General features: G+C 42.7%; 1 pseudogene; it reads left to right on the forward strand.

Annotated features, from left to right (window-relative positions):
- Nucleotides 1-991: 991 nt before the first annotated feature.
- Nucleotides 992-2,803, forward strand: LOC100425583 (homeobox protein NANOG-like; annotated as a pseudogene).
- Nucleotides 2,804-8,159: the final 5,356 nt, after the last annotated feature.

Here is an 8,159-nt window from a genome sequence, read left to right on the forward strand (position 1 = left end):
ATGGAAATGTGCAGGAATTAGATGGTGGTGCTATGAATACAGAAAAAAACACTAAATTATGTACTTTCAAATGGTGAACTTTATGTTACATGAATTATATTTTATTAAAACATTGCAAAAAAATTAACAGAGAAGGGGGTAGGGGAGACAATTAACAAAAAACAGCTGCTACTTTCCTTAATTCTCTAACCAGTTATAAACTCTAATTTGAGAATCATGACTTTTTTCTTCCACTACCCATTCCACGTTCCCCTTATCCTCTGCTAAAACCTCAGCTGGATGGGGTTCTTTACCTGATAGGGTGACTCAAACCCCCTTCCTGTCATACCTCAGTCTTTGAAGGGTTTACTGATTGCTACAGTGAATCCCCTGGGTTTCAAGTACCTTACCTTGTAAGGTAGCAACTCATTTTCTCATTATTAATTGGTTTCTATCATCCGTCCATAAGAGTCACCCCTTTAGCTCCCTCTAGGGTAAGTAGCACAGGAGCCAAAATCGGCCAGAGAGCGGGGCTCAATTTTCCATTTAACAGGACTGCCTGACTGTATAGCATGGAAAAGCATTCCTTCCTTGGGTACTTGGACCCCCAAACCTACCAAATCCATGGTTATGGAGATTAAAGGGAAAAGTTCTAGAAGTGTATTGTAAGGAATAATAATGAAAGGGGCCCCTCCTACCTTACCTTTTGGTTCTCGAACCCTTGGATCCTGACTATAAGGCAGTCACCACTGTTGAGTGGTCCCTGAATTAAGGCATGTATGTACTGCATCCTCCAGAACAGCACCTCAAATTTTAGTAGGTCTTTCCATCATTCTTTCAAGCCAGCTACTTCTGAGGGATGAGACATGTGGTTACACCAACTTATTCTGAAAACGTAAGCCCATTGTTGCACATCTTGGCCATGAAATGTGCCTCTGGTCAGGGCAAATGCTGAGTGGGACACCACAATAAAAGATAAACCTTTAAGTCAACAAATGCTGGAAGAAGCATCATGAGAATGGAAAGTAAATCCATAATCTGAATATGTATTTAATTCATTAAGGACAAATTGATGCTCCCTCCATGACAAGAGGATTCTGATGTAATCAACCTGACACAGGTGCCTGGGTGATCCCTCCAGGGAACAATACAACATTACAAGATCACCTTTGGCCTCTGCTATTGGTAGGTTAACCACTCAAGCTGTGGTGGCCAGATCACCTGAGTGAGGGGAAGTTCATGGCCTCCATCCCTGTTGCCATGGTTGCATGGTACCCTTTCCCACTGGGCAAGCACCAGAATAACTGGAGAGAGAAGCTAACTGACATGCATGACGGGGATTGTCTTGTCCGTCTGATTACTGGGAAACTCCTGTGCAGTGCTTGACTTTGGTGAGCATTCACAGGGATCAAAAAACACACTCTGTGCCCATTCAATCGGCATACCTCTCCCCTAGATTTCTTTGCTCCTGCTCTTCCAGTCACATTCTTTCTCTGAAAAGTGGGCCAGTACATTAGCCACTACCCAAAAATTAGCACTGATCCATACATCAGGCCATTTCCTTTTCCATGCAAAGTGAATAACTAAATGTGCCACCTGAAGTTTTATCCTTTGGGAAAATTTTCCTTCACTACACTTTCTTGGCCATCTGTAAGTGAGGCTGAAATACAACAGCCATCTGCATCTGCTGGCACCTGCACACCAAAAAGGCCCATATATAACCAGGCATGCAGCTTTTTTTCCTCTGTTAACTGTTCATAAGGAATACCCAGCCGGACTGAGCTGATTACCTCCTATTATTTTGGAGGCAACTCACTTCATCCCAACTTCTTGAAACTTTCACTTCTGGAGGTCACATTTCTCTCAGATCTTCCAGAAAAAAAAAGTCTTAAAGGCTTAGACTTTTTTTTTTTATAGTCCAGCTCTTAAATTTTTTCCTTCTCTTTCCCAATAATAACCTGAGTGTGGATCCAGCTTGTCCCCAAATCCTGCCTTGCTCCAAAGCATCCGAGTGTAAAGACTCTTCACCAACGCCTGTGACTTGTGGGCCTGAAGAAGACTACCCATCCTTGCAAATGTCTCCTGCTGAGATGCCTCACACGGAGACTGGACAGCCCTGATTCTTCCACTAGTCCCAAAGGCAAACAACCCACTTCTGCAGTGAAGAGCACCACAAAAAAGGAAGACAAGGTCCCAGTCAAGAAAAGGAAGACCAGAACTGTGTTCTCCTCCACCCAGCTGTGTGTACTCAGTGATAGATTTCAGAGACAGAAATAGCTCAACCTCCAGTAGATGCAAGAACTTTCCAATATCTAGAACCTTAGCTACTAACAGGTTAAGACCTGGTTCCAGAACCAGAAAATGAAATCTAAGAGGTGTCAGGAAAACAACCAGCCACAGGGTAGCAATGGTGTGACTCAGAAGGCCTCAGCACCTACCTGCCTCTACTCTTCCTACTGATGACTGGTGAACACAACTGAGAATCTTCCAATGTGGAGCGACCAAACCTGGAGCAATTCAACATGGAGCTACCAGACCTGGAATCCAGTCCTAAAGCAACCACTCCTGGAACACTGAGACCTGGTGCACCCAATCTTGGAACAATCAGGCCTGGAAAAATCCCTTTCATAACTGTGGAGAGGAATCTCTGCAGTACTGCATGCGGTTCCAGCAAAATTCTCCTGCCAGTGACTTGGTTCCTGCCTTGGAAACTACTCGGGAAAACCATAATGTAACACAGCAGACCGCTAGGTTTTATAGTGCTCCACAAACCATGGATTTATTCCTAAACTACTCAGCAAACATGCAGCCTGAAGATGTGTGAAGACAAGTGAAATTGATATTACTCAATTTCATTCAGGCTGAATCCTTCCTCTCCTCTCCTCCCCTTGCCCATAGGATTTTTCTGGTTTGGAAACCACGTGCTCTGGTTTCCATTATGCCTATCCAGTCGATTTGGTCGAGGGTAGGGTATGGTTGGAGCCTAATCAGAGAGGTTTCTTTCTTTTTTCCTATTGGATCTTTCTGGAGAAAAGACATTCTAATGACCTTGACTGCTAAGGGCAACAGGATAGAAGCTGTCTCTGACTATAGAGAAGTAGATATAATACTGGTTTGGATATCTTTAGGATTTAGACTCTAACCTCGAGAATAGGAAATAAAAGTACAAATTGGTGTAATGAAGGTATATTCCCATTTTCTGGGATAGGGAGGCTTTACTTATTTTTTTAAAAAACTCAATTATTGAGGTGAAGGGTTAAGTTGTAACATACTTTATTGATTTCCTCAGCGCCTTTTGGCTCTGTTTTACTCTAGCCCCTAATTTGCTGATTATGCTAATATTTGTAGAAAGAGGTCTTGTATTTGCTGCATCATGCAGACACTTTACTAGCTTTGCTGGTTTAAGTTCAATGAATAAAACAACCATTTTACCTTAAAAAGAAAAAACAGAAAGAATACCCAAGTGGCCTTTAGTGTAAGTTGAATGAGAGGTAGCAACACATTAGCTCAGGTACAATGGGAGTCTGAGTTATCATGCAGTTATTTGTGCCTTCCAGAGCTCCTTGGCCTGGTCTTGAGTGTCTCACGTCCACTTAATATTGCAATGCTGCTGCACGTCTGATTGTATGATTCTGTATGTCAAATAACATCCAATTCATGATGGGTAATTTGGGACACAGGGCTAATTAGTATCCCATAATAAGACATTCATTCAGTCTTTACCAGGACCCAGAAGTAATCGAGGAGCTGTTTCTCAAAGAGAGCAGAGATGTCAGAAGACAGCATGTCCTTACCCTGAAACTGTGAGGGTCTGGGCTATGATTGTTCTATTGGGTCTAATCAGAGGCCTCCTGCAGCATCTCTGTGTGCCACAGACACCAGATCTGCTAAGTCATAAGGCCCAACTGGCAGGACATTTGGGGATTTTTAAACTTTAATTTAATTTAATTTAATTTTCATTTTATTTTATTTTTGAGACAGGGTCTCTCTCTGTCACCCAGGCTGGAGTGCAGCGGTTGCAATCTCAACTCACTGCAATCTCCACCTCCCAGGCTCAGGAGATCCTCCCATCTCAGCCCCCTACGTAGCTGGAACTACAGGCGCATGCCACCACACCCGGCTAGTTTGTTTTATTTTTTGGTACAGATATGGTTTTGCTGTGTCACCCAGGCTGGTCTCAAACTCCTGAACTCAAGCATATGTGCCCACCTTGGTATCCCAAAGTGCTGGAACCACAGGAGTGGCCAGGCTGGGCATTTTTGAGCCACAGCCTTAACTTGCTGGAGAGTCTTCTCATTGAACCCCACTCAAAACGGACCCAGTACGTGGGTCAGAGCAGCACACCCAAACGTGGTATATGTTGCCTCTAAAATCAAAAGAGCATCGTACCCCTTTCTTCACAGTGCAAAGCAGAAAGTGAAGCAACTTACTTCTCATTTTAGGGGAGCCATGTGAACGTGCCCCCGTTTGTGGATGTCCAGAGAAACATCCCTACTGTGGCAAGCCCCTCGGCAGGTATATTTTCCATGCTCTAGCATGCATAGATTTTATTGTGGCATCTAGAGTAATTAGCTACTTCCCACTCACCAGGTCCAGTTAATATAACCTTATTGATACAGCAGACCAACAGGATGCTCTGTGAGATATCAAGATGATAAAGTTTCCTCTGGACTATGTTGTGACAGAAATAGAGCTGACAGAGCCCTGAGATAAAAGAGTAAATTTACTACCCTTCCTGCTCCATGAAGGCGAACTACTTCAGATTCTCTTTGCTGATAGCAATAAACAAAAGTATATGGTAAATAAATAGTAGAATACTGGCCATGGGTGAGGAGAGGCAATGCTACCTACTGTCCGCTGAGATAGCATTACCTCCTGAATAGATTTGAAATAATCCACAGTCATTCTCCAAGTCTTGTGGCTGTTGCGCTAACCAAACAGATGAGTTAAAGGAAAATATGATAGAAATCACCCATTATGTGTTTTTTTGGTCTTTGATTGAGTCATTAATCTCTGTAATTCCCCCAGGAATACGGTATTGATTTTGGTTTCCTATCTTGGCTTGGAGGTCAGGATGGGGGCAGTTCCAGGAGCTTCTATTTAACCCATCCTGCATAATAGCATCCATCCACGGGTCAGGAAGCCATTACAGGAGTTAATTGATTTACTGAGTACACCTGTTACCACTCCACAATCTGAGACAAGAGGAATTAGCACAGGGATCTTACTAGACCCACTCTATGATGAACTTAAAACAAGACTTCATCTATCACCCAACTTCCATACATCCTTTCTTGACAGGTAGACCATAGCAGTATTTGGGTCTCCAGACCTTAATATCATGTTTTTTATTTATTTTTTTTATTTTTATTTTTTTGTGAGAGGATTTCACTCTGTTGTCCCAGCTTGAGTGCAGTGGCATGAGCATAGCTCACTGTAATCTCAAACTCCTGTGCTCAGGCAGTCCTCTAGCCTCGGCCTACCAAAGTGCTGGGATTACATGCATGAGGTACTGCACACAGCTAACATAACTTTAGAGCCAATATCTAGTAATTCCGGGAGAGTTTGGGTATAAACTTTTTCCATTGTATAGTCACCCTGGTAAAGGATTTTAAGTTCCTCTAAGGAAGGTTTGTGGTCCCATTGCAGAGTCCTTCCTCAATAGGCCCTTCCTCCTCCTCAATCAAGGGGCTCCCAAGCCGATGTACTGTCTTAGATCTGGGAAATGCACGAGACCAGGCCAGACTTTTGCCCACCTTTCCTAGCATTTTTCCTCCTTATCAGATCGAGTAGTACCTTAGAAATCTGCCTATTTCTTATTCCTAAGGAGGCCATGATCAATAAGCCACCTTCACAGATCCCTGCAGGTCAAAACCTCTTATTTCTACTCAGGAGTCCTTGTGGCTTGTTAGAGAAATGCACTCTCCTTGTCTTGCTGCTGCCTGGCCTCCACCACTCCAGGATTCTGTTATTGCCGTTGAAATCAAACAGGAAACTAACTCCACTGCAGAGTCTCCTACCCTCATTCCAGCCCAGAGAAAACAGTCACAGAACTTTTCAAGGATGCTGGTGCTCCTTTCCTTTCACTAATGTATTTCCTAATGTCTTAGGAAAAAAGACCTGCAGACCTCCCTGATGTACTGGTAGCTGGTGGCTTAGCAGCTTGCACGCAGTCTATCTCAGCATTTCTCTCTTCCTAAGCCTTTGGTCTGCTACCTACACAGTATTCCGAGGACATTCCAATATATCAACCTCAGTGATTGCATGTCACCATTGAGCCCAGACTGGAAAAGGTGAGGTATGGGTGCAGATATTGCCAGAACCCTGCCCAATAGGAGCTGTGGCCTTTGGGAAAGAAACAAAGCCACCACCAGTCTGAGGCTTAGGCAAGAAAGAGCGGGGGAACTCCCTACCTTACCAATGGAAGGCAGAGGAAGATGGAGCCCAGTTGATTCATTCTGTAGAGGGTAGACTTCTGGCAGACAAAATAAGGCAGAGATGGTAAATAGTGAATGTGGAGGGGAAAACAACAATATCCAACATCCTGTCAATGTATAAGGAATTTCCCTTTTCTACCAGCTGCATAGAATTTTATTGTATGAATATACCATGATTGACATGTAACCAGTCCCCTGCTGATGGATATTGAGGTTGTTTCAAATCTTGTCATTATGAACAGCACTCTAACGAATAAACTTGCACATGTGATTGCTCTTTATTGTGGTAAAATATATGTAAAATCAAATGTGCATTTTAGTCATGTTTAAGTGTACATTCAGTGGTTACGTACATTCACATTGTCATGCAACCACCACCACCATCCATCTCCGGACTCTTTTATCATCCCAAGCTGAAAGTGTATGCCCATTGAACAATACCTCCCCATTTTCCCTCCCTACGGCCCCTAGCAACGACAATCCTACTTTCTGTCTCAATGAATTTAACCATTCTAGGTACTTCCTATAAGTGAGAGAATACAATATTTTTGTTTGTGTTGGCCTATTATTACACTTAGTCACTTATTTATACACCATATATAGCTTATTTCACTCAGCCAAAATTTATCCATGTTGTACTATGTATCAAAATTTCATTCTTTTTTAAAGTTGAGTAATATTCCTGTGTAGCATGTGTTCCTATATGTTAACATATTATATAATAGAAATGGAATTACTGTATTCAAGGATACATATATCTGTAATTTTTATGTCTATCACCAAATTGCATACCTTCCCATCTCATTGAAGGATAAGGACTAGTTTATGCTCATATCAGCAAAGTGTAAGAGTAATTCCACCAGGCATAGTGGCTCATACCTGTAATCCCAACTACTTGGGAGGCTGAGGCAGGAGGATTGCTTGAGGCCAGGAGTTCAAAAGGGCTGGTACAACGTACATGACTCTCACCGGGGTCCCTGACTTTCTGTCTGGGGGCCTGTCAATAGGTAGCCAGTCAGTGCCTTCTCAGTAGCCACTGGGGCAGGATCGCTCTTTTAGATGACCGAGATATTCTGTTCCTCTCTTCCTAAGGTCCTTTGTCTTGATTTTCACTGCTGACCTGAAAAACACATGGTGACCCAGTTAATTAAGCTGACATCAGCCTTCAGGTTAGAGAAGGAGTGTGATTTGGCAACAGCATCTGTCATTCCATTGATCACCAGAATTGATACTGCCCATCTGGCTGATGAGGTGCTATCATCTTTCTCATCACCACTCATCATCTTTCTGAAGCTGTGCATTCAATTGAAAAGGAGTTAACCTTGACAGGATAACCACATCTGAACTGCAATCACAGACAGCCCTGGTAGAGCACTAATTTCACATCCCATGTTTCCAAAACTTTCTTGATAACAAGAATTACTTGGGATGTTTGTTAAAAATCCAGCTTGACAGGCCATTTCCCAGGAGATTCTGCATTAGTCGGTTATAAAAGGTAAACAACGTGCCCAAGTCATGCAACTGGCTAATGGCAGAGCCAGGCCCATGTGATTGCAAAATCCCTCTCTTATACTACTTATAAACTACATATTTTGGGCAAGTCATTTAGTAATAATAACTGCCATTTACAGAGGACTTTACAGTTTATGAAACAATTGCATACACATCATTGTTTAAATCTTATGACTCTATGAAGTTGATGGAATTGCCCCCATTTTGTAAAGGCTCCAAAGAGTCCAGTGG

This window comes from Macaca mulatta, chromosome 4 (genome assembly GCF_049350105.2).
Source record: "Macaca mulatta isolate MMU2019108-1 chromosome 4, T2T-MMU8v2.0, whole genome shotgun sequence".
NCBI lineage: Eukaryota > Metazoa > Chordata > Mammalia > Primates > Cercopithecidae > Macaca > Macaca mulatta.